General features: G+C 41.2%; 1 long non-coding RNA gene across 1 annotated transcript; it reads left to right on the top strand.

Moving 5' to 3' along the window:
• Positions 1-10499: 10499 nt before the first annotated feature.
• LOC145540835 (uncharacterized) lies at positions 10500-15418 on the top strand. Its single transcript, XR_014078574.1, has 2 exons — positions 10500-10851; positions 11972-15418. It is a non-coding gene; the product is annotated as an uncharacterized LOC145540835 (long non-coding RNA).
• The last annotated feature ends 458 nt before the right edge of the window (positions 15419-15876 follow it).

Genomic DNA, 15876 nt, shown 5'->3' with positions numbered 1-15876 from the left:
CTGAGTTGGCCCGAAGGAGCTCTGGTCAGATTCAGTGCATCTGAAGAAAGTGCCTGGCAAAGGACCCAGAGCTTGGGAGTCAAACCATTAAGCTGTCTATGTTGTTGGACCCAGAGGACATGGGATGGGCAGCCATGATGGCCTGCCCTCAATGGCCAGCAAGACCTCAAGAAAACAGGGAAGAAAGCAAGGGACGGAGGAAGGAAACAATCATACTGTGTCCCTATCTCTGATTATTCTAAGTGGTAGCTGGGGAAATTTTTGTTCTTCTCCCATGATTTCCTATTCTCCCACTGCTCAGGTATACAGCAGGCTTTATTGTTTGCTGCTTCTGGAGAGTGATTTTCATGCTGTTGTTTTCAGAAGCTAGACCCATTGAAGATATTTGGGTTTGATGACAGAGTGCAAGAGACCATGGAGAGAAATGTGGAGAGGGAGAAAAGATTGACTTGCCTGCAGTGGGATTCTCTAGGGCAGGAGGTGGGGTAAGAATGAGGTCTGGGAGCAGCTCCTGGTGATGTCTGAAGGGGTGGGAGGATGTTGGAAGAACCACCAGGCATTGCAGGGAGCGACATGTCTTTGGCCTGAGATTCACAGTCCTGCCTGGAGTTCCTTCCATAGCCCCAAGTACAGTATGAAAGTAGCAGAAAGGAGGGCAAGAAGGTAGCACAGTAGCACAATGGTGGACATCTCTTCCATGAGAGAGTGGACCTCCCACTGAGGCCCATGGGCATCTCTTCAAGAAGCGGGTCCTATATGAGATTTTAAAAACTCACCCTCAAATGGAGGTTGGGGTGAAAAATAAGATTGAATCCCGACACCACAGGGTAGGAACTGAAGTTAATTTAATTTGTGGGAAATGGAGAAACAATATTACTTTCACACTTGAGCCCATGGATTCAGGTTGGAACCCCCAATGGAGAGTAATGAAGCAGGTTTGCAGCCAATGAAAATCTTCCATTTATGACCATCCTGGGTCACCAGGAACATAATTTACTTGGCTCTTTGCAGAAAGGCATATCATGGACCGAGAGTGTCAAAAATCACAGACACTAATTAACACCTTCCTTTCTTCTCCCCTCATAACCTGCCTATACTGATCAGGCCACAGGTGGCCCCTTCCCAACCAGCTGACCCTCAGGACTGCCAACACTGCCTGATCTTTTCCTCTAGGGTCCAGCTTAGGGCTCTCTTTCAACCAAGCCTATGTTTTACTATATGGGGTCAGCAAAAGAAATTTCACCTTGCCTCATTTAGAAACTTCTAATTAGGATGAGGAGAACCTGTGTAGGGAGAACTAGGAAGGATGTTCAGGAGGCTAGAATACAGACGTGGGCCTCTATGCCTCTAGTCAGTACATGCCACACACACTTTATGAACGCTGACTTTCTTTATGAGTTCCCAGGTCTGAAACAAACTTCAAACAGTCAAAGATTCCTGCCCCCAACCTTAGCTTTCAGCTAAATGAAGAGGTATAAAGTTTCTGTTGTAGAGGAAAGGGAAGAAGGAATTTTAAATACCCACTCATTTGGCAACATGCAACTTTATTGGTTGTAAGTCCATCCACTGCTCCAGAATCATACACTTTTGCCATTCATATATTAATTATATATGGAAAAATTAAAGATTAATTATATATGAAATTAAACATGGAGCTTATTTTTATGAGCGGAAGAATGACGGTGATGAAAGTTCCTGTGTTGAAAATCCAAATTTGTCAGAGAACACAGAGAGGACAGCCTTTGTGGATAGTCTTTTAAATATTTAACTCGCTCTATTTCTACCAGAGGAGCCTGGCATGCTACATGGGGTTGCAAAGAGTCAGACATGACTTCGAGACTGAACAGCAACAACAATTTTTACCAGGAACCTCATTTTACTGATATCCCCACCCTGGGTCCAGCAGGAAGTTAAGGAGAATGAAGGAGGTCCATCCCCAAATCCTCCATGGATGGTGGTCAGGGAGTTGGTGGGTTATTTCATAGATGGAGTAGTCTCTCAGCTAGCCTTCAGAGTAAATTTGTTTGTCATCAGGGGATATATTATACAGGCAAGAGCTTTATTAAATTCTCCCTCTGTCAATTATTTCTTTATTCTCAAAATCTCAATTTCTCTTTCACTCAAGTTTTATGGCTCTTATTTTTCCTCAATCCTTTGAAGGCCAGCATTAATCTGGGTCCAGGTGAGAGCAGAGTAGAACATCACCCATGGTCTATGGCTGAGCAGAAGGAAACTTGGGTTAGCAGTCTTAAGGCCTGGACACTGGCGTCTGCTCTACCACTGAACTGATCTCCACATGGGTAAAGGAAGAAGCCCTAACTCAGGTCACCCCTCTGTTTTCAACACTGATGTTCTGTGATTCTACAATTGCCCACAGGACACCTCTCTGGGTGTGAAGGTTGGCCTCTTGGTTTTAGGGGACCCACACACCCTCCACGGAGTCCTGCTCAGACTAAGAGAAACAGTAGACTCCAACAAAAGGGATACACAGGCAGGCAAGGGTCCACTTACCTACATTAAGAACAACACTTTCTACATAGGATATGGTTAGTCACATTTGCAAAATAGATTTTTCTAGACCCATGCTTCCCATGAGAAGAGTTTAATTTTCCTAGTAGGGTGAAGGAACAATCCCTAACTCCCAAAACAAGCCCTCAGTGAAACATGATCTGGGCCCAGCACCAAGTCATCATAAGACTCAAGCCAGAAGAAGCCTAAAGATGAAAATGAGAGAAAATTATACCAACAAAAGTATATATCTCTTACTACTATTTATGTCTGTCATAAAGATGCCATTGATTGTCGTAACACCATACGCACTTCAGAGAGCAAATACCACAAGAGCCAAAATCCATGATTTCTCCCAACCACCAAGCGCCAGCTGTAAACCAAGACACCCTTGTTCAGCATTACTGCTCCTCCTAGGTAGCTATTTCCAGGTTGCATTTGAATTTGGACCAAAACTCTGAGTACAGTAAGTGTGCAGCTGGTGGGTTTGTTTGGCTCCCATTCAGAATCCAAGCCATGGACTTCCTGAAAGTATGGACATTACTGTAATTGGACTTAGCAAGTCCAATTTTCAGTTTTCTATTATAGAGAGAAAGATTCTGATTGAAACCATGAACTCCATAAGGTCAGGGGTTTTGTGTTGTATTTGTTTATCTCCAAGACGTAGTCCAGTGCATACCCCATGACAAGTGTTCGATAACTTAAGTGAATTTATGAGTATCAGAGGTATAAGCTGCCCTCTCCCTGCACTCCCAACACACACACACACACACACACACACACACACACACTGTGCTCTGCCTGGCTTGAGCTTGACTCTGATATATTTTCAAAGCAAAGAACAAAATGGCAGACTCACACATGCATACACTACGAGGCCAGTGTGCTGCAGTGCTCTGCCCACCACCTTCCCCACGAATGGAGCTTTTCTCATTGAGTGGAGGGTGAAAAGACTGAGAAACTCATCTCAATTTCTTCTTTGGCTTTTTCTTTGGAAGAATTGGACTCTGGAAATTTTCTCAGTGGGCCCATCCTTTGCCCTAAGACCCCTGGAGAAAGGGACAAAAGAGTGACAGCTTAAGATCTATGGCAGATGCTGTCCTAAGGGAGGAGAATCAAAGAAAAGAGAGGCATTTTCAAAATCTCTGTGTGATCCAGCCCAGCTCATACGGTTTGGGACAAAATATTAGTCATATGGAGCAGCATATAGCTGGATACTCCCCTAGGTGGCCCCTCTTAGAAACTCAAAATGGCAAATTAACTGGACAAGGTGCCAGCTGCTGGATAGCGGAGAGAGAAATTCTACCGGTGCATGAACTTGAACAGGGTTCTCATCATCTTGAAGGAGATAACTGCTGTGAGTTTTACCAAAACCTTGGCCTCCAAGGGAAGAGACCTACACAATGGCAGACAGACTTAAGTAAGTTGTTCATTTGTCCCAGTTTGCCTAGGACAGTTTCTGCAGTGCTTACTGTCCTTGTAACTTATACTGTTTAACATTTGTTTTGCATTTTTCATCTTCCTCATCATCAATAGTTGCCTTAAAATAAGCCATAGGGCTTTCCTTGAATTCTATTGTGGACTCCCAGCTTCCTTCGTGGTCATGTATAGCATGTGAACCATATTTTAATATATGATTACATGGACTATGGAAAGGGGAAAAGATGCCTTCAGAGTAGAGACCCCTAGCAAGACTGTTAATTAAGTGATCACGGTTAACCTCACCAGTGATGTCATGTTGATAGCATGTGTCCCTGTATGATGTGATGTGAAGGGTACTTCACCCCTGTGGTATTCCTTCCCAAAACCCATAACCCCAGGCTAATCATTAGAAATACATTAAACTCAAATTTAAGGACATTCTACCAAATAATTGGTCCCAAAACTCAGAAGGAAAGACAAATAAATTGCCATAGACCAAAGGAGACTAAGGAGATACAACAAAATGTCATGTGGTATCCTAGATGGAATAATATTCTAGAATAAAAGAAGTACCTCAGTAGAAAGACTAGAATAATCTTAGTAATGTATAGAATTCAGTTAATAGTAATGTTGGTTTCATATATGACAAATGTGCCACAATTATGTAAGATATTAAAAATGAGTCAAACTGAGTGAGCAGTATTGGAGAACTCTGTGTACTATCTTTGCAACTTTCTGATAATAATTTTTCTCAAATTATTCTAAAATAATAAGCTTGTTAAACATAACAACTGTAGTGGAAAATGTTAGAAGTATTTTAATAAACACACAGAAAAATCCAACTACAAATTTTTGTGAAAAAGCTGACATTTAATATAAAACAATAATTTAACATGGCAGAACACACATTTACTCTTTGCTACTCCTCACGTGTCACATTTTAGAAATATTTAATCTGCTAAGGAATTACTTAGTGAATCTATTTAAGAACCTTTAGGGTTTTTGTGAGCAAGCTGTCTTAATTTTGTTTGTATTTGATTCAAAATATATTGAAAGTATTTTATTGAAGCAGTCAATGAGTAGAAAGCCAAATGTCAGCATTTGGAGATTTTAGTGAATTTTAGTTGTTGACAACAAAGATTACAAATGGGAAGACATTGAAATGTATCCTATTAAAATAAAGGGGGGACTGAAAAAATTATGAGAGAGTGCGATGACTATGGGACACACTTATACTGAAAACATATTTCTTGTTTATCTTAAATTTAAATTTAGCTGAGACTCCTGTGTTTTTACCTGCATAATCTGGCGACCCTAATCCTGAAGAGAAAATTGGCTTCCAGCCCCAGTCTCATTTATTCAACACACTTCTGATAGCCTGGCTCTGTATTAGATACTAGGATCAAAACATTAAAAGACATGAACATATCATTGAGAGACTCCAGTCCCTGATAATGTAAGTATTATGTGGTCTTGGAGAAGACAGTCAACTTCTCTGATATCCCTGTCTTCAGCTGTAACATGAGACTCATTGCATACCTGGGCTGATTTGTGTATAAAGTGGGGCTCTGAGTGTGAAGGAATTTTGGAAAAGTCTGAGTTGTTAGACAAACTAATGTTTTAATTACTTCACCAAGCATTTTTGGCAGCACTGAAACTAGGGCAGACTTGTGGGCCAAGCCCCCTACGTGCATCCTAATGGGTTCAATATTTTTGCCAGATTGCCCTCCTCTAAAGAGCTGTCCCCCTCCTCTTCCCTCCCCATCTTGTCAAAGCTATCACCCTAGTCTGGACCCCATCCCTGGAAAGAGGCAGGAGGAGTCAAAGCCGGCAGTAGCAGCAAACAGTTGGACCCACAGTGACAACTTCTCCTTTGTGTCAACACAGTTCTCTGATGGGGAGAATTATGAGAAACAAGCAAGTTGGCGACCTTCTCTGAGGAACCACCCAGGGAGCCCTGAACTGTGAGCTCCACACAGCTTAGGAGGCTGCTGAACCCTTGAGTGAGTATGCCAATGCTGAAATGCCCCCTCAAAGTCATCATATCTAGGGGTCAGGTGGGCCTCTGACTATACATTCCAGAGACTGCAGAGTAAATCCCATTCTGCCATGTTCCTAGAGAGGGAAAGACCCATGCATTTCCCATCACTTCCTCCAACTCCTCTACATCCAGCACGAAGCTGACAAAGTCCTAATTAGAGGTTAGAAGCTGTAAGCATTCTGCTGGTAAAGACATCAGTCTAGCTGGTGAGGTAGAACCAGTGCAATACTACTTTATATTGCTTTTTAAACATTTATTTATTTGGCTGTGTCAGGTCTTAGTTGTGGCATGTGAGTTTTTAGTTGCAGCAAGTGAACTCTTTAGTTTTGACATGTGGGATCTAGTTCCTTGGCCAGGGATCAAACCCTGGCCCCCAGCATTGGGAGAATGGAGTCTTGGCCACTGGACCACCAAGGAAGTCCCTTATGTTAGTGTTGTGTTTTTTTTTTTTTTTAAGTGGCAAGTAGCAAGTCCATCATTGTCATGACTTAGAAATCTAAGATGATGACTATGATAGAAAAAAAATTTTTTTCTTAAGATGCTGTACAGATTAAAAGATTTTGATGAGAAGCAGAAAGAGGCAGGTAGGTTGTCCACTGCCCTCTTGCTATCTTCCACATGCATAAATGAAATTCTCTCTCTCTTTCCTTCTACTACCTCTATTATTGTGTTGAAAGAACTGATTTTCACCAAATTCAACATGCACATTTGGGATGGTCTAATAAAATACTTGGTGGTAATGTTAGTTGCTCAGTCATGTCTGACTCTTTGTGATCCCATGAACTGTAGCCCACCAAGCTCCTCTGTCCTTGGAATACTCCAGGCAAAAATACTGGAGTGGATAGCCATTGCCTTCTCCAGGAGACCTTCCTGACCCAGGGATCAAACCTGGGTCTCCCGCATTGCAAGCTGATTACATTCTGAGCCATCAGGGAAGCCCCAAGCTATAGCCAGGAACAGAAAGTTGGTCCTGCGTGGACTGGAAGATATCAGGAAGTCCTCCTCAGAGTGTGACCAGGGCTGCAAATAATCAATAGAGGGATTAAGAAGCTACAAACAGAAAAAAACAAAACAAAACAGTGTTTTCAAACGTGAGTCCCCAAATAAAAAGACAGCACAAATGTCGATTTAACCATTAGAATGATTGCTCACAGTCTTGGGAGGTATGCACATGCATGTGTATGCTTGTAATATTTACTGTCCACCATGTGCTAGGCATTATATGAAGTGTTACATGGATTATATTTACCAAACACCAAAGAGAGTTATATTATTATCAGGCTTATTTTACAGGTCTGGGCGGGGCAGGGGAAGAGGTCCAAAGAAGGTAATAAATGTATGAACCTGAAGCAACTTGCTTAAGTGGAAAGTTAAAATTTGAAATTCTGACTATTTTAGGTCACTCTTCGGAGAAGGCAATGGCACCCCACTCTAGTACTCTTGCCTGGAAAATCCCATGGACGGAGGAGCCTGGTAGGCTGCAGTCCATGGGGTCGCTAAGAGTCAGACACGACTGAGCGACTTCACTTTCACTTTTCACTTTCACGCATTGGAGAAGGAACTGGCAACCCACTCCAGTGTTCTTGCCTGGAGAATCCCAGGGATGGGGGAGCCTGGTGGGCTGCCATCTATGGGGTCGCACAGAATTGGACACAACTGAAGCGACTTAGCAGCAGCAGCAGCAACAGTAGGTCACTCTTTGCACTCAGAAAACCAACAAGATGACCCCTGTATGCAACTCCTCTGTAAGCCTGTTGAACACTGCTCAGATGACAGTGCTAACCAGTCCCTGCATACATGCAGTCTGTGTTAGCAGCACAGGATAGCTTACTTTCTCTTATCGGTGCTGTCTACTCAGCCAGGAACACTGGCAGGCACTGGAGCAGAAACCTTGCCTATCAGCTGTCATCTGACCTGTAAGGAGAAACATTCCAAATACAAGGTAGAAGCAATTTTAGCAGGATGTAAAGAGGAACTTTCCTCCCAGGAGCTTTGAGTGACATCAGAATGGATAAGCAAGCGAATCATATCATCTACTTTCCAGGGGAAGTTTAAAAATAGCAGCAGCCTCTTACTGTTGGAATAGTGGTAACAGTATATCTGGGCCACCTCTGAATATGATGCCAAATCAACCATTGCAATGCATCAATGCAGGAAGCAAAGGCATTTTATGTCAGTGTTGTACAAAGTAAAAGCAATTTGGCACTTGTCAGCATGACTGGTAAATCTTGCCAGCAGGTAACTTGCATGCCAATCTGAATCCTGGGGCTCTAATTGTTCAGGTTCGTTGTCAAGTATGATTAAACCAAATGTAATACTGCTGAGTTGCTGTTCCATGTTGCCCTAGGCAGTGGAAAGAGCCTGGTGCCATTGTACTCATTCATTCATTTATTAGGCAGCTGCTACTTTCCAGACCTGATGCTCTGTGCTGGAGTCACAAGATGAGTAAGATGTGTTCCTCTTCGTCATCATCAAGAAGCTCATAGCCCAAGAGTCTGGGTTCTCATCCTAGCTGTAATATGAATAGCTTCACGCTCTGTTCAAATGACTTGACCTCCTTTTGGGTCTGACTTCTAATCCATGAGGAAAGCAGACAGAGACCTTGCCTGGAATGGGCACCAGCTTAAGCAGTTATGGACTGTTGATGTCATTTATTCAACTAATATTTGCTTCTGTCTTCCATGTACCAGACACTGTGTTTTGTAGAGATAGCAGGACAAGGATGCCATCCCTTCCTTTGAAAAGCGGGAGGGAAGAACATTGACTGGAAAATAAAATATCATGAGGTGCAATGTGTAGGACTTAATATGAGGCAGAAAGGGGGTGGGGTCAGGGAATAAGCTTCCTGGAGGAAAGCTCAGTGGGGTCCTAGGGATCAAGGAGGAGTTAGTCAACAGATTAAAGGAATAGGAGAAGGAATTTCAGGCACAGGGAGGATCAGGAAACAAGAGGGATGGTAATTGTTTTAGAGAACTATAGTACATCATGAGAAACACTGGGCTGGAAGAAGCACACTCTGGAATCAAGATTGCCAGGAGAAATATCAATAACCTCAGATATGCAGATGACACCACCCTTACGGCAGAAAGTGAAGAGGAACTAAAAAGCCTCTTGATGAAAGTGAAAGAGGAGAGTGAAAAAGTTGGCTTAAAGCTCAACATTCAGAAAACTAAGATCATGGCATCTGGTCTCATCACTTCATGGGAAATAGACGGGAAAACAGTGGAAACAGTGTCAGACTTTTTTTGGGGGGGGGGGCTCCAAAATAACTGCAGATGGTGATTGCAGCCATGAAATTAAAAGATGCTTACTCCTTGGAAGGAAAGTTATGACCAACCTAGACACCATATCAAAAAGCAGAGACATTACTTTGTCAACAAATGTCCATCTAGTCAAGGCTATGGTTTTTCCAGTGGTCATGTATGGATGTGAGAGTTGGACTGTGAAGAAAGCTGAGCACCAAAGAATTGATGCTTTTGAACTGTGGTGTTGGAGAAGACTCTTGAGAGTCCCTTGGACTGCAGGGAGATCCAACTAGTCCATCCTAAAGGATATCAGTCCTGCGTGTTCATCGGAAGGACTGATGTTGAAGCTGAAACTCCAATACTTTGTGCCGGGAGCCAGCTCATGAGATCCCACCCATGACAGAGTCATGAGGAGAAGACCTGATGAGCAGAGCAACTAAGGCCTCAGGGATTCTCGGGAGGCTGCCTCAGCGCTCACCTTAAAGATGATATCTATTTTTCTAATAAACCTCTTCTTATTTTCTGTGACTTAGGTAGAAGGCCTTTCCTGATCTCTTCCTAAATAGATCATTCTGGAACCTTGATCGACAAGGCCCCCGAACGGTGGCACCCTATAAGATTATCCAAGATATAGAGTATTTTAATCTAAACTCCCTTTGCTAGCATGTTAGTTTAACAAGTGTGCCTGTGCCTTTGGAGCTAATGTGCATGACTGCTCCTTAACAATAAAACAGCATTGAGAGCCTCTGCACAGAAAGCCCCAATGGGCACAGAACCCTTCGTAGGAAAAAAGGCTTATTAGGAAATATAAAAAATATTGCTTTATGAAACTGTTACTTAGTCTATATTTACTCACTATGTTTTTACTCTTAATGTGTTTAGCCTATATAATGAAAGTATAATAGTTAGAGATTTATATAAATAGAAGTTTAGCTTTAATACAAATAATAAGACAATTGTTAATTCAGCTGGTGATTTTTGCTAAGAACTGACCTTTGCGCTACATTGTTTCAGCTTGCTGTTCTATGACTTTATGGAACCACATTCTTTTCTGTTAGGCTCAAGGCGTAGGATAGATTACCAAAAACAGGTTTTATCTTGTACTTTGAAACTTTCTGTTAATGAATTCTTTCCTTGTCATAATCTGCTGTGCCTGATACAAAAGTGTTCTGGCTGATCAACCCTTATCAATAAAGAGTCACAAGATGTTAGCAGGCCCCCAGGCCAGAAGATGATGTAAACAAAATGAAACTTTTTGTAACTAAGATATGCAAACGGTTTCCATAAGGGTCAAAACTGCTGACCCATTAAGCTGATTTGGTATGACTCTATACTTTACATTTGTTTCTATGTACCACTAAAAATATAAAAGCTGTCTTGAAAACAATAAAGTCAGGAGACACTTGGAAACACCGAGACTCGCTCTGTCTTCTCATTTTCGCATCACCGACGCCGTCCATCCTGAGGGAACCTTGTACCAGCTGGAGCAGGACTCCGGCAACTTTGGCCACCTGAAAAGAGCTGACTCATTGGAAAAGACCCTGATGCTTGGAAGGATCGGAGGCAGGAGGAGAAGGGGACGACAGAGGATGAGATGGCTGGATGGCATCACTGACTCGGTGAACATGAGTTTGGGTAAACTCTGGGAGTTGGGGATGGACAGGGAGGCCTGGCATGCTGTGATTCATGGGGTCGCAAAGAGTTAGACACGACTGAGCAAGTGAACTGACTGACTGACTGAATCAGTCTAACATGGATGGAGGGTAAAGGGGAAAGGGGCAGAGGGGAGGTAGCCTGGGGTAGAAAGACAAGCAGAAACAGGAGGAGAGAAGAAAGGAGGAAAGAGGAGGAGAAAGAGAATATAGGAATATGGAAAGAGTTGAGAGGCAAAACAGAAGGAACAAGCAGGGACAGGATTGTCAAGAACTTTGTCCCCCATGCTTGGGAGTTTAGACTTAAACTTGAGGCAATCAGAAGTTATAGAGCATCTTAGGAAGCAGAATTCTGAGGTTAGATGGAAGCTTTACAGTACAAAATATGAAATACATATTGGAAGGGAGTCAGAAAGAGCAGTCCAGAGGTTGATGGTCTATTTAGGGATTTAATGAAAGGATTTCCTTTCCTCCTCTCCTTCTCTCTTCTCCCTTTGCCTTCTCTGACCTCCCCTCTCCACCCCCTCTCTGACTTTGGATGTTGGGGAGGCCATGGGAGCTTCACAGGCAAGAAGAAAGGCAGTGTGGGTGCTCCATGGCTCTGAATCCAACAGAGGTGATTTTGTGACTGTATAAGGAGCTGGTGACATCCATTCCTGCTGAAATTCCTCACTGTCAAGACCAAGCTCCAGCCCATAAGAAGGCAGGGACTGTAGAAGTGACTCATCACGGGTGGCGCAGATGATACCAGATTCTAAGAATCTAAACTATGTGGCTTAACTGAGCACCCTTGCCTATTGAGTTGTTTCTCTTCTTTCCTTGTGTGGTTTTGGCCCAGAAAAAGGTTCCGGGTTTGGTCATATCCATCCTTAAGCCCTGTAAAACAGTTGTGCAGGGTCCTCAGAGCCCCTAGCAGTCCTGTGACTAAGCATAAAGGCTTGACCTAAAAACATAGTCAAGGTATTTTCAATACAAGTAGAACGAAGTCGTAAGTGAATACTTGAGGCTTTACTTGAACAAATAAGGGGATCACATTGTATAATCTGACTCCCACATAAGTAAGAAAAGTTAGTACCAAATGATTTTTTTTTTTTAATGTACAGGTGGTGAATATCAGGAGGACTGAAATTCAGCATGAAGTGATGGTTAAGAGTGAAGGACTTGGAGTCAGAATACCCGGGCTGGAAGTCCAGTTTCACTGCACAACTGAGGCAAGTCAGGTCACCTCTCCATGACTCAGATTCTTCATCTGTGAAACGGAATAATCATAGAACCAACTTCATTAGGTTGCTGTGAGAATTAAAAGAGCTCCTGGCATATAACAGGTGTTACGGAAGTATCTGTTAAATAAAAATAAAGAAAGTCACCACTCTCTTAACAAATAAGTTGTGCAGGGATTTCTGGAGAGGAGGATCAGGGGTTCAATGATGGTTTTTAGTTTCTGGGGGCTTGAAAATAGAGAACTTGTGTCCAGGGAGCATAGTAGTGTTGACCCAACAGATAGAGTTTGACAATATCTGTCTATTATGTCTTTGTAATAAAGATTCTGAACTAAAAAAATCGAAGGAAGGAGGACATTTTACTTTTAAATTTCAGGCTGAAAGTAAATCAGGTTAGCAAATACAGAATGAAATTTCTAAAAGCAAGCTTGAGGGGGAAAAATGTCAGAAACCCAGGGTTGGGTAGTTAAGAGAAGAAAAAGTGGAATGGAAATAACTCTGTAACCCCATGCAGCCACACAACTTCATTCAGACAGAGGGTAAATCTGCCCCTGCATCCACTTTTCAGAAGATAAGTCTCTCTCTTAAGCTTGACCCTACCTAATCAGTATCTCTCTGGCTTAGGATCTACATGCTGGCTGCAGGAAGAGTCCATGCTCTCCTCCTGGCTCCACTCTGAGGTTCTCCCTATGCAAGACTGGGTGCCCTGGCTGAGTTCCCTGAGATCTGGTAGTAGGCCGGACCAGCAGGAAACATCAGCTCTTGGTGTGTAGGCTACCGGGATAGTGTGTCTTTCCCAGGCTGTCCTTTTCTCATTCTCTGAGCATTTTCTCTGTGCTTCAGGATTCTCAGATCTCTCTTTATATCACTGCTCTTTGGAATCCACAGTCTTTGGTCTTTTCTTGAGAACCCAGAGAGATAGTTCCAAGTCTTCAGTAATCACTTCTCTTTACCACAGTGTACATGTTACTGAACAGACTGTTTCAGGGGCCCTTGATAACACTACCCAAAACCATTTGCATGATGAGTAGAGATAGATGGCCATCAAAGGAGATGATGTAGGAGAGAAAAAAAATCAGAGGCTGTAAATCAACCCAACCTCATGCACACCTGCTGGTCCTACTGCTCACACACAAATACACACAAACCACATATATTCTTTTCCCTCATTTTCTGGGCATGGAAGCTTAAACAAGGGCATGCCACTATCATTAACTTTGTTTTATGGATCTATAAAGTGAGGAGAAAATAGTTTATTATCTAAATACAGTTTCTTAGATGAATACAATGATAAATTACTAATCGTACATGAATAGCATTTTATATTCTATGACTGCTGATCATGTCTGGGGACAATTAAAAAGCCCATCACAAAGAGGAGGATATAAGAAAGGTAATTTAACCAAGGGCTATACAAAGACAGAAAGTTTTAAGGCTTGACATACTAAGTTATCTATCCAGTCCACAGAAAAAAAGCCCTGGCATTGTTTATCCCAACTACTTAGTTCATGGTTGATGTATAATATGTGATGATGGCAAATAAATGCCAAAATTGTGACCCCAGCCCTGAATAACACTGCTGGCTTAAAGAAACATTAGGCAGATATTTTATTTTGATTTTGTGTGTATTTTTCTCTGAATTAAACACACACACATATGCAGACACATACTATTTCTCAATTCAAATGATACTCTGGGGGTTCCAGAGAGAGGTCTGTGTACTATAAAAGGAGGGTCTCAGTACAAGTAAATAACCTAGTTTAAAATCTCAGTTGGAAAAACCAAAATTCTAAATGAACCTCTAGATAAAATTCCAAATGAAGTCCCACAATTTGTGGGCTATATATCAAATAGAAGAATTTATAGTAATAATCATTATATACCAAAATGAGTAACTGAAAGAGGTGGAGGAGTCATTAAAATATTTTAAATTATTTTCAAGTAGGTTTTTAAATTTTTTAAATTATTTTTAAATAGGTTAGATAGGCTTTTTTTTTTTTCCCCTTATAGTTCTGAAAGGAGTAGTTTCATCTGACCTGGAAGTTAGGAGATGGATGATGTAAACTCTCAAAGTCTTTTAAACTTTAATATTCCTATGCTTCTGTGAGCATCAAAACTGAAAACAGAGGTATAGTTGTTATAAATGGGACTGGTAATTGGATAAAGGTGCCAGTTTATTCTGATAAATAAATGAGAATAAAATATGTAACACCTTAGTATAACATCTGCTACATAGATGCATTCAGTAAATATCAGTCTTTAATAATCATGATGGTGGGGATAAAATCATACTTTTATATCCCTGTGCAGGATTTCTTTATGCAGTACAAGTGAGAGCAGGTGCTAAGAGTCAAGAATGTGTTTTAAATGAGTTCCTGAAAACCATTCCCTTAGCTAATCCCATTTTCCTGAACCTTGACTAAAGGTCTTGAGAAAAATTGGGAGCCAAAATTTCTCCTACAACAGAGTTAGTCGTCATCAGTCTATAAAATTAAACTATTGACTTAATACAGTGATAAGCATCAGATATTTATGGTCAGTCTCTGAGCTGATTTACTAGCTTTTTTTTCCCAGAACATAATTTTGGTCATTCAATAAGGGAGCAAAAAAACGAAAAAACAAAAAGCAGAGGGGTTAGGAAGAGGGAAATCTAATGTGAAATGTTCATCTGTTAAGACAAAAAAAGTCATTATTCTTAAAAACTGTCTGGAGGCAGAGATAGCGATATGTAAGGGAAAAGAAAGGAATTGAAGATTTAGATGCAAAAAAAATATTTGTATAAAGGATTAGGTGAGAGACTGGAAAGGCAGGAAGAAAGAAAAAAAAAACAAAAAACTAATTCAGGACTTGCTAGAAAAACAGGTTAACCCCTAGGGTTTAACCATCATCTCAATAGCTGTTCAACTCAGCCTATAAGCCACCAGTTTTCTACTTCTATTGTAAGTCCCCAAATCCCTCCAACCTATTTCTTAGCAAGCCCTAAACTAGTTGTGTGTGTGTGTGTTTGCCTTTCAAGTGTCTCTCACCTAAAATGCTTTATACAAATATTTAAATCAAATTTACTTTGTTTTAACAATTAGCAATTGGAAGGATGCACATCAAATTCTGGATTTCTGGTTTCTTTCAAAAAACCAGAAGAAGAGGTAGAGCATGGTCTGCTCTTCAGAAAAGCAAATGTCTCTTTCAGCATGCACTCCTCAGCTCACTGTGGCCTGAATTCTACTTTTTTCTGAATTACATGCAGCTGGCTTCATTTTTTTCCATGGTCTGCCTGTCCCCTGTACGCACTGGAGTTTGCAGTCCTCAATTAAAATGCATTGTTTTGAAAAATATCTGATAAAGGATTTTAATCCAAAATATTCAAAGAACTCTTAAAATCTCAATAATGATAAAATGAGCAACCAGATTAAAAACGGGCAAAACCTGAACTAACAACTAACCAAAGAAGATATGTAGATGAAAATAAGCATATAAAAAGGTTTTCGACAGAGTATGTCATTAGGGAATAACAAATTTTGAGAAAGAAAGAGATGCCACTGTACATTCATTAGAATGGCCAAAATCCTGAACCCAGACAACGCCAAATGCTGGTGAAGATGTGAAGTAAGAGGAACTCTCATTTATTGCTGGTAAAAACACAAAATGGTATAGCAACTTTTGAAGACAGTTTGGCAGTTCTTACAAAACTAAATATATTTTTACTATACAATCCAGCAACCATGCTTCTTGGTATTTACCCAAAGAAGATAAAAACTTATATCCACACAAAAATTTGCACATGGATGATT

This window comes from Giraffa tippelskirchi, chromosome 3, assembly GCF_054371585.1.
Source record: "Giraffa tippelskirchi isolate mGirTip1 chromosome 3, T2T-mGirTip1v1.2.pri, whole genome shotgun sequence".
Classification (NCBI taxonomy): domain Eukaryota; kingdom Metazoa; phylum Chordata; class Mammalia; order Artiodactyla; family Giraffidae; genus Giraffa; species Giraffa tippelskirchi.
This window is presented reverse-complemented; position numbering and strand designations above follow the sequence as displayed.